Below are 15,124 nucleotides of genomic sequence, written 5' to 3' on the forward strand. Positions count from 1 at the left end.
GCCAAGAGCCCAGAAATCCAAAATGCCTAGAGCTGGTTCTGAATGAAGATACAAGCCTAACGAGGTAATGACAGAGGCAGGTGGATCTTTGCCTAGAGAGAGGGAGACCCTGGGTTCTCTGAAATGGTTCGGTTGAGGTGTCTACTCAGGAGATCATGGAGAACTTTCCAGAGGAGGTGATGCCTGATCTGTTTTTGAAGAATCGGAGTAGTCAGCCTGGAAAACTCATGGGTATGTGTGTGTACAAATTAAGTAAATCTGTGCATGCTGGATACACAACTGCCAGACCTCCCCCATCAGATTTCTAGAACCCTAGCATCCAAGCCTTTTCCTCTGCAAGACAATTGGTTGAAAAAGTATTTTTTGGAAAATCTTAGCAGCCCAAGAAGAAAGACCTAAAGATATTAAGTAGAGGGTAAACTGAGTTATGTCCAACCATGTCAATCTGCAAAGTAAAAGGTAAAATTAAGAAAATCTGCCTGACCAAGTGGTGGCGCAGTGGATAGAGCGTCGGATTGGGATGCGGAAGGACCCAGGTCCGAGACCCCGAGGTCACCAACTTGAGCATGGGCTCATCTGGTTTGAGCAAAGCTCACCAGGTTGGACCCAAGGTCACTGGCTCAAGCGGGGGAGGGGGGTTCAGTCTGCTGAAGGCCCATGGTCATGGCACATATGAGAAAGCAATCAATGAACAACTAGGGTGTCGCAACGAAAAACTGATGATTGATGCTTCTCATCTCTCTCCGTTCCTGTCTGTCTGTCCCTATTTATCCCTCTATCTGACTCTCTCTCTGTCCCTGTAAAAAAAAAAAAAATAGAAAATCTCCCAGAAAGGAGGAGGAAAAGATGATGGGAAAAAGAAGGGAAATCAAACCAAGATGAGTAAAGGATTCGTTTAGTCAGCTCAACATCTTAGTAAGAGAAATATCAGGAAGAGAGAACAGAGAAAAATGAATGGAAGGAACCCTTTAACAAACTAATTCAGAAGGGTGTACATGTGTGGTGAGTAGGGAGAGAAGCGAACTGAGTCTCATCCTCCATAGTGGAGAGTGAGTAGAAACAGATTGAAACTGAAAGGCTATGCAATAAATACAGTGATGCCATTATGAATGTGGAGGTCGTCTTCTTTCCCGGCGTAAATAAACGAAAGAGCTTAGAGTGGCTATCTCTAGGGAGGAAGAGATGGAAGGGGGAAATTAGAGAGTAGTTTTTCATAACAAGTCTTATAAAACTGTTTGATACTTTAAACCGCATGCAAATATAAGCTTGAGAAAAATAAAAACCAAAAAGAATTTTCTTTAAGTCTAGAGAAAAAGCAGCTGGATATAGATGAGGAAAAATATGATTGAATATAGAGATAGTGCTGATGAAATCACCTAGCATACAGCTAGGATGTGGAGATTCAAACAAAAAGGAAAACTCCAAGTCCTAGACAGGATAAATAAAATAAAACCCACAGTTAGAACTTATCTTTATTGAGAGTGCAGCCAATCAAATATAAGGGGGGTGGGATAACATTACTTGCAAAGAAATCATACTCAAACAACCAACTAACTTCCCATCGGCAACAGGAGATGCCAGATACCAGCAGATTGTGAATTTCAAAATGCTGAGCAAAATTGTCAACCCAAGATTTTACACTGGCTAAAGTATAATTTAAAACTGAGGATAAATAAAAAATGCTTTCAGAGAAGTAAGACTGGGTTAATTAACCTTGCTGAAAAAGTACTACAGCAGTGGTTCTCAACCTTTCTAATGCCGTGACCCCGCAATACAGTTCCTCATGTTGCGGTGACCCCGAACCAAAAATTAATTTTGGTGGCTACTTCATAACTGTAATTTTGCTACAGTTATGATTCGGAATGTAAATAACTGACACGCATTATGTATTTTCCGATGGCTTTAGGCGACCCCGCCGGGGTTGCAACCCACAGGTTGAGAACCGCTGTATTACAGGATATGCTAGAATGAGAAGAGGGAACTGAACCAAGAAAAATGGTGTAGGGGAAAAATAGTGAGTAAAGAAATTAGCACAATGGGAAATCTAAATAAACGCTATTGACAAAGTCAACAACAACAATAGTAACAGTAACTGTTTTTGGTGAGGATTTGTTAGAAATAATGCAGAACTTAACTATGGTACCTAATAGCATGGGCTGAGGAAGAGATGGAAGTAACAGTCTCCACAGTCTTCCCAGTATTCTAGAGAAGAATAGAGAGAACGATTTTCTTTAGATTTTGGTTGGTATACAAATTTAGGGAAAACTTCCAAGAAAATGGAATGCTTTCAAAGACAGTGGAAGGGAATAAAGCAAATTCAATCAATTCCATAGATGGCAGGAAAGGAGGGGGGGGGGGGCGACTAAATTCTTCAGTTTGAAGACAAAGAGTGACAGATTGCATAAAAATATGAGCTCCAGATATATATCAATACTACAGTGTGTCCGTAAAGTCATGGTGCACTTTTGACCGGTCATAGGAAAGCAACAAAAGACGATAGAAATGTGAAATCTGCACCAAACAAAAGGAAAACTCTCCCAGTTTCATACCTATTCAGTGCAGTTCGATGTGGGCTCACGCACAGATTTTTTAGGGCTCCTTAGGTAGCTATCCTGTATAGCCTCTACAGACTTGTCACTGACTGATGGCCTACCAGAACGGGGTTTCTTCACCAAACTGCTGGTTTCCTTCAACTGCTTATGCCACTGAGTAATGTTATTCCTATGTGGTGGCGCTTCATTATAAACGCGCCGATATTCATGTTGCACTTCGGTCATGGATTCAAATTCAGCGAGCCACAGAACACACTGAACTTTCCTCTGTACCGTCCACATCTCAACTGGCATGGCCTTGGGCTGATCCGCTGTATACACGGTGTTACGTCATCATCTGCGCATGCACACATGCTGCCACATCATCCTACAGAAACTTGGAGGGTTTTCCTTTTATTTGGTGCAGATTTCACATTTCTATTGTCTTTTGTTGCTTTCCTGTGACCGGTTAAAAGTGCACCATGACTTTACGGACACACTGTATTTACAAGCATCATACCTAAAACATGGTAAACTCAGTATATTTGAACATTATGGGATGGAAAGAGATATATCAGGTAAATATGAATTAAAATAAAGCTAAAGTAACATTATTCATGTTAGATTAAATAAGACATTAAGGTGACACTTAAAAAAACACTACATCATATTTACTAAGTTAATGCAGCTATTTCTTAAGGGTATTCTTGAACATTTTTGAAGTATCGATAACTTTCATGAAGCGTAGCATTAACATAATCCTACATCAGTGTCCTAAGTGGTGGTATTGTCATGTATATAAGTAGTTTTTTTCTTTAATACTTGGAGAATAGTTGTCAATACTTGCTGACAGCCTGTAATTCTTGGGAAGTAGTTTGGCCACCAGAAGACTCCAGCCCCAAATCAAGAATAATTATGAAGCAATTTCTAATCACAGTGAAATTTGCCAAAGCATCATATAATATTATTTCCAAACTTGCTTCATGGTAGCAGTAACATCAGTAACATAATTACCTGCGCCTTTTAAAGTATAATATCACAGGGTCCTTAAAGATTAACATCCAACTTAGAAAGGACATGGTGTGAAGAGAACCCTCCACCCTCAGCCCCCACCCTGCTTCAAACATCTTTTCTACTGACAAAGTTATGTAGAAATCTTAATCCGTTTAACATTCTGTGCAGGTTTCAGACTCTCCTTCCTCCCCTCTTAACTGGCCCTTGCTACGGAAAACAGCCCACGTTCTAACTAATCAGGCCAAACCAATCTCTTTGTCAATAGTGGGGCTCAAATAGATCCTGTGGGCTGAGTGTCCCCTCTGTCCAGGAGGGTAGCCAAGTTGTGCAAGCCTACAGCAGTGACAGGAGTGGGGTCAGAGGGTGCGGGTGCAAATTTGTTCCTGCTCACGTGTAGAAGCAGATCTGCTTTAGGTACCAGCTTCCCTCAGCCGGATGTCTTGCCCAGAAGTGGGTGGGGCTGGTCGCCTGAGAAACTGGGTATTTTTCCCAGGCTTCTGGGTCACCGCTGCAGCCTTTCTCTGCCCTTTCAAAAGCACCTCGAGGAAACTCCTCATTGGCAGCCCGAGAGCCCACAAGTTCCAGGGGAAGGATCTGAGCAGCAAAGAAGAATTTTCTCCCGTCTCAGTTTTGCGGAGCTCATGGAAAGTAGGACTTGGTGCGTTAGTTTTAGAGCCAGGGCCAAAAGGTAGCCATTGAAATTATGTTTTTTGGTTTTTTTTACCTTTTGCATTTGAGGCTTCCAGCAAGCTTGATTTCCTTGCACTGGATTATCGTTAAAGCATTTTAATCACATAGATATTTTCATGCTGTTTAAGTTTAGACCAGGGTACAATCATAGCAATCCCTTGCTCCTGAAGTGCTGTGATAGTTCTATTTAATTCAAAGGATTTCACACCTGAGAGTTTTCTTAAGAAGACCATCTACTTCTCACAACAAGAGCTGGTTCTATTTCACTTGAGTTATTTATTCCAGCATTATGGCTATCAATTGTGTGATTTTTTTTTCATAAATTTTGTTTAGGATAAATAAAATGTTAACCCATTTTAAAGGTATAGTATGAACCAAACCATTCCAATTTGTGAGCCCACATGTATGTTCAAAGGACATTTTTCCTTTTATTTTTAAATTATCAAATGAATAACATCCTTATTATTCTAAAAATCAAAATATAGGAAATGTTGAAAATAAAAGGTGGTCATTCCATTGTCACTCTCTTGGCACGACTTACCATTTGTGGGCTAGTTTGAAAAGCTTTCTGCAACATGTGGCCACACATCTGGAATTTTAGAGTGTCAGACTGGAAAGAAACACAGAGATAGTTTATTCAAACCTTGTCAATTACAGGGAGCAATGTTTGATTCAAAAGAGGGAAGTAATTTGTTCTCAGGTTATCATTTTTTTTAAATTATTTTTTTACTTATTTATTCATGTTAGAGAAGAGAGAGAGAGAGAGAGAGAGAGAGAGAGAGAGGAGGGGGGAGGAGCAGGAAGCGTCAACTCCCATATGTGCCTTGGCCGGGCAAGCCCAGGGTTTTGAACCGGCGACCTCAGTGTTCCAGGTCGACGCTTGATCCACTGCACCACCACAGGTCAGGCAGGTTATCATTTTTAAGATGCCTGTGTCATGGCCTTTGAACACCTGTCCTTGCCTTTTAGAACCTCAACCAGGATGTCCCATTGCTGACAAATTTTTAATTGTTAACCATTCATTTTTAATACCTTTCATTATTATTCTGATCACAGAAGTAATCAATGCTCATTGTAGAAATTCAGCCATCAATTTCCTACCTGCTTTTGAAATGTTGATGTAGACCCTGGCCTGTTGTTCAGTGGATAGAGCACCGGCCCAGTATATGGGCATCCTGGGTTCAATTTCCAGTCAGGGCACATAAAACCTTTTGGGCTTGATGTATGATGTACATTATTCCATGGCATTGGACATTATTCCTTAACACTATTTTTAATAGTTATATGGCAATCTGTGCTATAGGTGTAGTATAATATCTAGCAAGTTCCATTAATGGCCCATTTGAGAAGACACTACTTTTTCAACACAAAGATGTTGTCTTAAACATAGCTGAATATAAATACTTGTATACTTCACATGCTATATAAAAACCCCTGAATATAAATCCTTATATTTATAGAAATCATAGTTCTCTAATTTAGGAAACTCCTGGAAGAACAGTGAATTTTTAAACCCAAAGTTATTTAATGTTATTGAATTAGATTATATATTCTATAGTAAAAGTAAATTAAATAATTAAAAATTTTTTTAATTGAACTTATTGGAATGACATTGGTTAATAAAATTACATAGGTTTTCGGTCTATAATTCTACAGTATATCATCTGTATATTGATCTGTGTGCTCACCACTCCAAGTCAAGTCTCCTTCCCACACCAAAATCAGATCATTTTAGAGAACAAATCTATTTAGCTCTGAAGGTCAAAGATGACTTAATTATTATTAATTAGCCACATCTCTGTTTTATTAGATGGCTGGAAAAAGTATCAGAATGATCTGCTTTTATTATTTGGTAGACAAAGCTTCTGTTCACAGTGGATTTTATCATGCAAATAAAACAAATAATAGCAATAATGAGAATAGTATCAGCTACTCTTTATGGAAAGGATACAGTGTGCCAGCTATGTGTCTTTGCAAACATTACTCTTAATCTTCACAACAGCCTGATAAGATAGGCACTAGTTTTATCCCCACTTAATAGAGAAAGACACTAGCTCAGAGAGGGTAAGTAACTTGCCTGATGTGGCACAGTGAGTGGGTGGCAGACTTGAACCCAGGCCTTCTTCATTTCACTCCAAAACCTAAGACTAGTCCCACCTCTACAAAGCAATTCTGATCATTTTATTTCTTGCTGATTTAAATTATTTTACTAACAATGGTTCTTAAACTTGTGGGGATTGTAGAATTATTTGAGAATCTGTACTGTTGCCTAGAAAATGGTGTATTTGAAAAGATGCACCATTTAAAATCAAATTTCAGTGAATAGATTCTCTAGCCTGAAAACCGCTAAACTTGGGTCTCTACAATTTTTCAAACTTTTGGAATCTCTTGCTAAAATACAAATAAGTCTATAAGAAGAACAAATGGAGTGCTTATCCACTAAAATTGTGACGTTTCGTGGAGGTAGACTATTAGCAAATGGAAACAGAGGTAGCAGGAAGCACCTGTTACACAGCGTACCTGTTCCTCATTTCCTCTGGAACCAGATGTGCTGAGTGGGACGCCTAAAAATTTTAGTACTGACACTGAACCATAACTAAAGAATAATTTCTAAGATATGATCTCGGAGTCAAATAATTAATTTTCAAGGTATCCAACAATTACTTTTATGAAGTGAAACTGTCATATTCTCCTCTGTTAGGTTAAGGTAGGTTAAAGGAACAAAAGATAATTTCTTAAATATTTAAATATTAGTACAACATATTAAAAAGAAAAGAATCTGGTGCGAAAAACCCGTGAACATTACAAAACTAACACAGTTGTTTAAAATGTTTCTACATCATGACTCCATCATTAATGCATATAATTGAGAGTGAATTGGTTTTCAATGCAATGTTTCTGATCATCTCTGAACTCTATGATGTCCCTGCTGATAATTAGTTTTATAATTTAAACCACTGGATTCATTTTTCCAATGTGATATAAAACGAGAAAAGAAATAACTTCTGCTTAATTTTGGATAGATAAATCACATAGATAAACCTGTTATTTTAACTTTTCTATTTGGCTGTTCAAATGAGAGTTCACCAGATAACACATTCTAAAATGCCATTAGGAAAAAGTGCTAAAATGAAATCTCCTTAAAGGACATAGAATAGTATTCTCTTTAGGAGAAGTGGGATTAAAATAATGGAGTTAGTGGGTAATGTGTTAGGCACCATCTGATCTGTTTTAAATGACTTCTTAGACTTAAATGGCTAAAATTTAACTCTCATGCTCTATTTATGGAACTGTATTTTGAGAGTAAATGTGTGGCATTGTGTCCCTCCTTAATACAAATAAATACATTGTCAATTACTATTTATGTGATAAGTATATGTGAAAACTAGGTACATTGATTTCTTTTTCCTTTTAGAATATTTATAACATATTTGAGGATTAAAAGCCATACTACATGAACATCTGAGGCTGTCCTGATTTGGAGTTTGAGCTTTCTTTTGAAACAATATGAGTCTAATTCTCCCAGTAGTAAGTTGGGTGTTTGCAAAGTAACATCATTCTTTCAGGCTACTGATACATTTACTGCACTGTGGGGGTAAGCAGGGCCCCTTGATTCAGTCAGTTTTACCATTTATAAAAGATTTGATGGAGCAAATGGAAACTAATAGCTAAATTATTACCAACTGATACATTAACTAGTACCCTACTGAGTGGCCTAAAAGAGTTGAAAATGTTTAGCACGCTGAGAGGCAATGAGGTGGCAATTGAGGAAAAGAAAGTTCCTTTTTATTTTTTTTAATACACAAAGGCAATTAAATATAAACTACTGACCATAATTTCCATCTTCTGTAAAAATTAACTTGAGCCTGTTAAGCATGCTTGTAAAGAGTTTGAAAACAGTCCACCAAGTTCGAGTATTTCACTTTTCAGGAATGAAAAATTAAAATGACGCTGAACTAATTTATCTGGCAGCGATCATGAGCTTTGATGACTGTTACTTAGCCTTGTTTTTTATTTCCTTTCTCCTTGCTGCTTTTCTTTAGAACAGGGGTCCCCAAACTTTTTACATAGGAGGCCAGTTCACTGTCCCTCAAGACTGTTGGAGGGCCAGACTATAAAAAAAAAACTATGAACAAATTCCTATGCACACTGCATATATCTTATTTTAAAGTAAAAAAACAAAACGGGGACAAATACAATATTTAAAATAAAGAACAAGTAAATTTAAATCAACAAACTGACCAGTATTTCAGTGGAAACTATGGGCCTGCTTTTGGCTAATGAGATGGTCAATGTCTGGTTCCATATTTGTCACTGCTAGCCATAACAAGCGATATGACGCGCTTCCGGAGCCGTGATGCGTGCATCCCGCGTCACCGGAAGTAGTACTGTACGTGGGCGACGCTGCTACATACAGTACTCCAGGAGCACAGGATATGGATGCTGACCACCAATGAAAGAGGTGCCCCTTCAGGAAGTGCAGCGGGCGGATAAATGACCTCAGGGGGCCGCATGTGGCCCGCGGGCCGTAGTTTGGGGACCCCTGCTTTAGAACCTTGCTATTCTGATGTGGGTTTGGGTCCAGTCCCACAGACAGCCCCTGGGAGCTGGTTAGAAATGCAGAGCCTCAGACCACCCAGACCTGCATTTGACAAGATGCTCAGTGTCCCGAAGAGCCCTGCTTTAAATCACTGGAGCATTGACTAACTGATTACCACCATTACGACCCTAAAGAACTCCTATAGCTTCTGAATATGCCCGACCTTTTTCTAAAAGCAAATAAATACCCTCACTAGGTAACTGACCTGCTATTTCAGAGAAGTATAGGTCTAGAAAGGGCTTTACAGCTCCCGAATATTCGGATTTCTTTTCCTCCGTCCCCTGTTTCCTTCCAAACAGGGCATAGTCCAGTAAAGCCTAACTAAAGGTAACACAGGTGAGACAGGACACCGAAAACCCCCAAGCGCCACGATTTGCACTAGTTTCATCATCTTTCTCTCAAAACTATTTCTGGAATGACAAAACAGGTGTTAGATGAATTCACAATTCTCCGCTTTTGCCCCTTTACTATCCACCCAGAATGGCTACTAATTAGCAGCCAAATGAATAAAAATTCTAAGCGAGTATGATTGCTCAACCCAGATGGAGAGCAAACAGGTTACTGAGTGAGAGGAAGACAAGCACACTGGTCACTATCAGGTACAAAACTCTATTTCATCGTCCCATAAAGATGGAGAGGAACCTGGTTTCCCTTTAAGGTCTTTTCTATCTGGTGACAACCAATACAGATTAAATGAATGCATTCCTATAACCAATACAGATTAAATGAATGCATTCCTATAAACTTCATAAAAACTTATTTTTAAATGCCTTGCTCTTAGACTAAAGGTATCCTTTTCTTTTTACTGACTAATGTGAGAAGGTAATCATTTGCAGAAAAATTCAGTGAAGCGGCTGATAAAATACTTTAAAAATATATTTCCGGCCCTGGCCGGTTGTCTCAGTGGTAGAGCATTGGCCTGGCGTGCAGGAGTTCCAGGTTCGATTCCCGGCCAGGGCACACAGGAGAAGCACCCATCTACTTCTCCACCCCTCCCCCTCTCCTTCCTCTTTGTCTCTCTCTTCCCCTCCTGCAGCCAGGGCTCCATTGGAGTGGGGTTGGCCCGGGTGCTGAGGATGGCTCCATGGCCTCTGCCTCAGGTGCTAGAATGGCTCTGGTTGCAACAGAGTGACGCCCCAGATGAGCAGAGTGTCACCCCCTGGTGAGCGTGCCAGGTGGATTTCGGTCGAGCGCATGCGGGAGTCTGTCTGACTGCCTCCCCGTTTCCAACTTCAGAAAAATACAATATATATATATATATTATATATATATAATATACATATATATTTCTGAGAGTAGAGCAATACTAAAGATGTCAAATAGTAGTCCCCCATTCTCCATCCTGTTATAGCACCCCTGGGTCCGGCACACCCCCGTCTCCTCCTCAACCAGACAGATGCACTAGGAAAAATCAATCCTGTTTTTTATTGAATTTTATAATACACTTCTCTTCTCTGCCTGTTAATATCCCCTCGGAAGGAAGCCAGAAATCTCTTAGGCAGTTTAGACCTTATGAAAAAAAAAAAAGAAAATAGGAAAAGGGAAATAGCCAAAGGAAGATAGAAGTAAAACATTAACTTTAGTGTCAGAATTCTTATCTGAACAGATTGGCTAGTCCGATGATTATTTTTAAGTGTTATATCAATACCAGTGTTTTAACTCGAACCACGCATGATGAAGTAATGCTGCATCCTCAGTTCTCAGCAACGCTCAGAAACAAAATCACCTCTTGGTTCACCTCACTCACTGACACCCACAGAACACATGGGACAATTGCAGTTTCCAAATTGGTATGAGATCTCTGAGGGTCTCAAGAGCAAGACTGGAAGGTAAAGAAGGGAAGAAAGGCAAAGACAGAATTTGCTGGGAAGATTGAAGAGAGAATTCAGAATCAAAGGGAACATCCCACTGGCAATGCCTTCCACACTGCTTAGGAACTGACTAATGGGGACAACCAGTCCTCATGTCCAACCTCAATGAAGACCTCTTGATGTTGGAGAGCCAAATCTAAACTTCCTCGTTAGTCTCTGCTGTCTTTTCCCACCAATGGCTAGCACGTGGCCAAGTACTCAGGCAAGGCTTATTAAAGGAATGGATTCAAGAAGAAGCAATCACTGTGTAGACTTCATCCTTGATGTGTTCATACTTTGAGAGGTATTCCTTATTTACACATTAAGACTTACTCTGCAGAAATCTGGCTTGGAGCTATTTTGGAAAATGCTATTCACTACTCTATATTTTGTATAGTGTTGTTGAAAAATTTAAAACAAAGCTTTGGTCTGGAAAGATCTGATTCTGATTACCTTTATGATCTTGGAGGGGGGAAAAGTGTCTATTCTCTTTGGGTCTTAGTTTCCTTATTCTAAAATCATGATCTCTTACATTTTGTCCCACTCTACAATTCTATAAATCTGGCCCAAGGATTTCAAGTTTGTTTCTAAACGGTGAGAGAGATAAGAGACCAGAATTATAAGAACAGAGGGAGATCATAAATTCTTTATGAAAAAGTTACATCTAAAACTCATCTTCTGTGCTTGAAGGCAGATTATAAATACTCTTTGGTTAAGCCATACCTACTTTTGTAAATGCCAAGCATACATCTAGTTTTAAATTGTAGTAAAAACTAGATTTTGTTACTTTTTTTAGCAGCTTTATTGAGATACAGTTCACATACCATACAATTAATTTACTCATTTAAAGTGCTTACAGTTCAGTGGGGTTTTTTATTGCATTCACAGAGTTGTGCAAACATCACCACTATCTAATTTTATATTATTTGTATCACCCCAAAAGAAACTGGTACTTGTTCACAGTCACTCCTGCTTTCTCATCCCACCCCATCCTTAGATAACCACTCGTTTACTTTCTGTCTATGAATTTGCCTGTTCTGGACATTTCACTTATGTGGAATCATACAATTTGTGATCTTTTGTGACTAGCCCTTTTTTCCTTAACATTTTCAAGGTTTATTCATGTTATAGCATGTATCAGTATTTTATTTCTTTTTATTGCTGAATAATATCCCATTATATGGGTATACCATATTTTATTTTTCATTCATGGGTTGATGAACATTTAGGTTGTTGTATCGATTGGCTATTATGCATGCTGCTGTGGACATTTGTGTGCAAGTTTTTGGGTGACATATGATTTCATTTATCTACAGTATATACCCAGAAGTAAAATTGCTGGGTCATGTGGTAAGTGTACCAGACTGTTTTTGAGGACTTTCCACACTGTCTCCCAAAGTGCTACACCACTTGACATTTCCATCAGCAGTGTATGAGGGTTCCAATTTTCCCACATCCTCACCAGCAATTAATATGTCCCATTTTTTAGTACTACTATTTCCTTGGGTATAAAGTGGTATCTTGTTATAGTTTTGACTTACATATCCTTTATGGTCTATTTCGGAGAAATGCTCTTTCATTTACTTTGCTGATTTTTAAATTGTGTTGTATTTTTATTATTGAATTCTTTATATATTCTAGATACAAGTCCATTATCAAATATATAATTTGGAAAATTCTTCTCCCGTTTCTTATTCCATTCTTGAATACATTTATTTTCTTTATTTTCAAGTATTGAAAATAAAGGAACCCTAAAAGAACAGTTACCTTGATCTCAAAGCAAATAATTGCCTGTTATACAGAGACATAAAGAATCTGTCTTCATTACTAAAACATCTATGGCACAGCAAGGCCGAAGAAAATTGGGTATAATAGCTGGTTCACTGGTTTCTGAAGAGAGATTTGATACCAATAAAAAATCAACTTCTAAGTTATGAAGAAAAATAAGTACTCAAAAGATACGAGATTGAAATTGTTTGTAGTTTATTATTTATATTAAGAGATATTTATGGAAGAATCTATGTGTTGGGATTAAATTAGAACAGTTTAGAGTTTGAGTCTCATTGGCATTGATATACATAACAACAAAAGAACATTCAAAAAAGTTAGATATACTTTATGTTGTATTTTTTGTAATCGCTCTTTAGAGATTTTCTTTTATTATTTTCTTCCACGTATTTTTAAAATATTGAACATTTGGTTTAATAATTTTTGTTTACATGTTGGAAATAAAGAAGTAAGTGCCTACATACATACATATGTGTGTGTATATTTTTTCTTTTTAAGGCTCTCTCTTCCTAAAATCAATGATGTTGATTATTTTAGTGCCTTCTTCAGTTATTTTGTAGAAATTTTTGAAAGAGCCTTCTGAGGGTTAATTCATTCACTGAACAAATAATTGTGCTGTTTATATTTCAAGTCTTGTCAAGGGGCTAGAATAAGGTGGTGGATAAAACAGACCTTGATTGTGCCTCATGGAGCTTACAGGCAATAAACAACTAAAAATACAAATAAATGTAGAGTTCTAATTTTTTTTAATTGCTGTGAAGGGAAAGAAGAGGGTACTAAGAGGGAAGGCCTATTTTAGGCTCAGGGGTCTGGGAAGTACTCTGAGACATATAGAGGACTAGATGGAAACAGCCAGAAGAAAGACGATAGTATGCAAGCAAAGGGAACAGCATGTGCAAAGGCCATGGGGCAGGAAAGAGTTTGCTAAGTCAAAGAAAGGGCAAGAAAGCCAGTAGGCTAGAAAGGAAGTAAATGATATAGAGAAGGGTTGGAGACAAAAATCTAAGAGGAAAGCAGGATCCAGTTCACATAGAAAGTTGTAGGCCATATTAAAAAGTTTGAATTTTATTCAAAAAGTACTTGAATGGTTTTGAGGATTTTGGCAGAGGAAATGACATGATCTGATATAAACTTTTTAAAAAATCATATTGGCTGCTTCCTGAAGATCACAGTGTGGAAGTAAGGTAGCAATATAATCAAAGTTACCATTTAAGAGGCTTCTGAGTGAGCAATGATGGCAGCTTGGGTAAGATAGGGCCATGGAAAGCCAACAAGGTGAATGGATTTGAGATTATTTTGGAGATATGATGTAATGGTTAAGAGTCTGTGTTCTAGGTTAGAAAATTAATTCTTTCTCTTACTAGCTATAATGACCATGAGCAAATTAACTCTATATGCCACCATTTTCTTAGTAGTAAAGTGGAAATAATAATAGGAGTCATCTCATAGAGTTATGAAAATTGAATGAGTTATTAATGTCCTTTAGGCATTATAAGAATACGTCGCACATTGTGAATGCTTTAGTAAGTGTTGTTGTTGGTATTGTTTTTGCAACTTAAATGGACAGGTGTCAGTGATGGTTTGGATGGGGAAGAGGAGTGAGTTGTCACACACGGCTGCCTGGTTTTTGGCTTGAGTAGCAGGTGATTGGTGGGGCCAGGTCCCGAGATGGAGGAAACTGGAGGGAAGCAACATTCGAGGAGAAGATCAAGCATTTTGTTTGGGGGCCATGTTAGTTTGAGATGTGCATGAGATTTCCAAATAAGTTACTAGGCAGTGGAATCTGGTGTCCAGAGTAGTGTTCTGGGACAGAGATTGAGCTCACATTCAAGATGAAACTAAAAGATATTTGGTAAGTTTGTAAAATAGTCAGCACTTGGAATAATTCAACCCTGTGACTTGCCAATGGAATATAAAAACAATTTGGTGACTGACCTTCCTTGGAGAGGTGGCAGATAGGGCAAAAGGAGTGTGGAAATTATCTGTCTGTTGAACTTGACTCCCCCGTTTACTATTGGGATGTCTATGAACAGTTACAAGTGTTCAACAAACAGTTCATGAATCCAGTGGTTTGGAGAGAAGGAATCACGGACAACTTCCAGTTTCTGTCTTGAGTGTCCACCAGTTTGTAGGGCCAGCCTCTGGGATGGAAGAAAGTGAAAAGAACACATTTCTCAAAACTTCGACTTCCTCGGCTGGAGATAAGTATACCTTCCTCGTGAGGATCAGGAAGAAGGTACGTAACATGTCTCCGCAGTACCTGTCGCGTGGTAGATGCTCAGGAATGATTTTTCTTGTGTGTTCTGGGCTCTTCTTCCCTTCGAACCCCAGCTGTATCTCTGCCACCCTGCCTAGATCTGCTTCTGTTTTTAGGTTAGGATGTAAGATGGGAACAGTGAGGTGACAAGGCAGGTCAGGACTAGGGTGTGGTAAGTGAGGCACTCGCCTTAGTCATCAAGATCAATATTGTTTGAATGCAATATTTGGAAATACCAAAATCGATGCAGAAATTTCCACGATAAACACAATATTATATTTTTAATACAGAGAGGCTAAGTATTAACCGATTTTACCTTTCGCCTCAGGTACTAGCACTCAGTATGGCACTGTGACAAGGTGAAAACAAAGAAAAAATGCTTCCCATCCTGCAT

At 38.5% G+C, this 15,124-nt stretch overlaps 1 protein-coding gene across 8 annotated transcripts in view; it reads left to right on the plus strand.

The window, feature by feature from the left end:
- Positions 1–15,124, plus strand: part of THRB (thyroid hormone receptor beta) — a 392,197-nt gene that overhangs the window by 26,619 nt on the left and 350,454 nt on the right. The gene's annotated exons all lie outside the window — the stretch shown is intronic.

Source organism: Saccopteryx bilineata, chromosome 10, assembly GCF_036850765.1.
Source record: "Saccopteryx bilineata isolate mSacBil1 chromosome 10, mSacBil1_pri_phased_curated, whole genome shotgun sequence".
Classification (NCBI taxonomy): Eukaryota; Metazoa; Chordata; class Mammalia; order Chiroptera; family Emballonuridae; genus Saccopteryx; species Saccopteryx bilineata.